We start from the raw sequence: 3617 nt of genomic DNA on the forward strand, positions 1-3617 counted from the left end.
AATTATTTCAAATGACACTTAGCCATTCAATGATCGGGCTTGCTACTAGCTGCAGGGCGATCTCTCTTGTCTCCGGATCCATAGCATGCTTATCATCCTTTGTGTGCCTAGCTTAGCATCTTCTGTGTGACTTATCTTCGGTGCACCTCATCTTCAACGCTACTTTTACTACCCACTTTGGTTTAGTTTTGAGCACCTAGGTGCCGTTCCCATCGGAGGTGAATAGTGTAAGTCCGCTACAAGTACTTGATATCTATCGAGTATTGATGGAGATCCTGCCTCTACCTAAGGTCTCGTATGCGGAGATAGTGGGCGGAGGGACTTCTCGGCGCCATCATCTAGAGGCACAACCATCCGGTCCCAATGGAGGTGAGTAAGAAAGTGACAAGACTCAGCAGGATGGTCACCTTAAGAGGTCTGTTGAAGGGGCGAGGCGAGGGGAGTCTACCCACGTCCCTTCAATTGGGGAGACGGAAGGCCCTGAAGAAAAGCTTACCACACTTGGTGGAAGTGGAAAATGCGTGCATGGTATCTATCCTGTCGACGCTGATTAAAAACCAGCTTGCCGTGGTGGCCAATTTTTCCTTGGTATTTGGCTTTATGGACATAATACCATCACAGGTAGAGCTCATCAGGTGGATCTCTGGTCTGACGGTCCTAAACCATGGTGAAACGATTGACTATGTCCAATATTTAACCAAAGGGTTCTTCACTGTTAGATTCAACGATTCCACTATAACTGACAAGATCCTAGCCAAAAGACCGCTATACCTCAATCGCTGTCTAGTTTGCGTTCTACCTTGGAACCTGACTTGTAATTCCCCGAGGCCTTCATGAATTTGTGCCCATGTGGGTTTATTTCGTCAACTTACCAATGTGGTTATGGGATAACCTTGGAGACCTTGCAAGCACCCTGGGTATTCCTCTGTTCATTCCAACACATAGGAAGGTGGAGACTGCGGCAAATAAAGTATGCATTTACTCGGATATACTTAAACCTTCTCCAAAGAGCATGGTAATTAATGTAGGTGCAGGTCTGAAAGTGATCCCTCTTAGATTTGGTTCATTTTTTGGAGCATGCTTTAAGTGCAGTGGATTCAACAACTTTGCTAGAGGAGAGCAGCAAAGATAATGAAGTGCTCGAGTCCGACAAGATGGGCAAAGTGTTGAGATGTCGAGCTCTACACCTTGAGCTAGCATCCACTACGGGTCTTGGCCGCTTACGATATTTACTCACTGGCGCGTTAGGTGACCGACACGGAGGATCTCTGCCAGTGATTCTACATCTGGACTACACATATAGTGCCGGCCTAGTACGCTTCTAGCGAGTTCACACTTAGTGACCGCATGTACATATGTGCTACTTTTCAGCTTTAGCACTTAGTCATTTTGTACTCTCTTTTCTGTGAAGAAGAAGAAGAAGCTTTCCATCTCTGTGTGCTTTGTGCTTGTCTTGTGTAGATCTCTTGCATCCTCATTCTTTGCATGGTATCAGAGCCTCGTGCAGGCAAGAGAGGCTAAGAGAGCAAGAGCATCACAATCCCTTCGTTTCGCACAAGTTTCTGAACAGGTCTCCAAAGTGCAGTATACAGAGATTTATTGTACAAGTACAGTGGTTGTATGTACGCTTGATTGTGGAAACTCGTTGAGTGTAGAAAGCGTTACAGGTACCACGATAGCAGGTTCGACAGATTTGCAGGTTTTTGCAGATTGTAGCTATTTTGTCTTAGTGCTTCAAGATGTCTGACGGTTTCAGTCAGATTGTTACTGAGAAGCTTGAAAAAAATAACTACCCTGCATGGAAGTTCAGAATAACAAATTTCCTAAAAGGAAAAGGTTATTGGGACTATGTAGAAGGAGACAATGAAAAGGAACCAGAGATTCCCGAGGCAAATGCTACAGCAGAACAAAGGAAAGCTTTGAGGGACTGGCAACAAGGCCAGAGCAAAGTGATGTATTGGCTTTCTATGAGCATCACAGATGGCATGATGGTCTATCTACAGGATGCTGAAACCCCCGCCATTGCATGGAGAAACTTAGGCAGAGTGTTCGAGGTGAACACCAAGGCCAGGAAGCTTCAACTAAAGTCGGAGCTAAATCAGGTTAAGAGGAACAACCTCTCAATCAATGATTATGCCTTGAAGATCAAGAGTATCATTGAGGCTCTTGGATCTATTAAAGTCTCAGTGAAAGACGATGACATTGTCCGTGCATGCTTGGATGGTCTAGGAGATGAGTATGTACATTTTAGGTCTTCCATGAATACAAGAGACGACATCCCCGTGTTCCAAGATTTGATTTCTATGCTTATTCTTGAGGAGAAGAACCTTGACACATCTTCTTCTCATGGCAGAAATAATTCTGAACATGCCTTCTATTCTAACTCCAACAGAGGTAGAGGTAGAGGTCGTGGTTGAGGCCCAAGGGGTTGCAGGGGCCAATTTCTGGAAGGTCAATCAAATCAAAACAATACAGGTGGCAGGGGAAACCAGTCTCAAGGCAGGGGGAGTCAAAGAGGTCGTGGTGTAGGATCAAGCAGGCAGCAACATACTCCAGATAGCAGAGAATGTTGGACTTGTGGTGAAAGAGGTCACATGTCACGTGACTGTCCAAAGGGAAAAGCAAGTGGAAAGAGAGAACAGGGCAACTATGCATCTACTAGCAGAGATGCAGATGACAGCAAAAACGAGCGCATGTTTGTTATGCAGCATGTAATGAATACAATGACTGCAGAGAATTCCACCCAAGATGATGTTTGGTATGTGGTTTCAGGTGCCTCTAATCACATGACGTCTCGTGGAGAGTGGTTTAGAGATATGCGCAAACCAGATGTGTCAGGCTATGTGCAGACAGGAGATGACACAGCTCACCCCATTGCTCATGTAGGGGACATACCTCTAAATACGAAGAGTGGGAAATCAAAGTACTTAGCAGATGTACTTCATGTCCCAAATATTACAAAGAATCTTGTTTCTGTTGGACAAATGGTTGAGTAGGGTTTGCAGGTTCGCTTCAATCCAAATGGCTATTATGTAGAAGATTTCCAGAATGGCTGTAAGCTGATCACAGAGGGCAAATGTGTGGGCAGAATGTTTACGCTGAATGTAGACATGCTTGAGGTAAAAGCTGCATTATTTGCACAGGGCACATGTGTTGTGGCTGATGTTGACATTTGGCACAAATGCATTGGCCATGTCAATGAGCAAAGATTGCACAACATGCAATCAAAACAGATTGTAAAAGGTTTGCCCAAATTCAAGGTGGATGGTATGCATAAAGTGTGTGCAGCATGCCAGTTTGGAAAACAGTCAAAGGGCTCATTTCCACATGAGCGCAATGTATGTAAAAAGCCACTTGAGGTGGTGCACACAGATGTTTGGGGTCCAACCGATACTGCAAGTATACATGGTTGCAGGTATTATGTCTCTTTCATTGATGACCATACAAGGAAAGTATGGGTCTACTTCATGCGTAACAAAAGCGAAGTGTTTGGTCACTTTCAAGACTTCAAAGTCATGATTGAGAAGGAGACAGATATGCAAATCAAGATATTGAGGTCAGATGGAGGGGGAGAGTACTTCTCCAATGATTTTTCAGATTTTCTGCGAATGCATGGT

This window comes from Adiantum capillus-veneris, chromosome 3 (genome assembly GCF_014529385.1).
Source record: "Adiantum capillus-veneris isolate H3 chromosome 3, ASM1452938v2, whole genome shotgun sequence".
Taxonomy (NCBI): Eukaryota; Viridiplantae; Streptophyta; class Polypodiopsida; order Polypodiales; family Pteridaceae; genus Adiantum; species Adiantum capillus-veneris.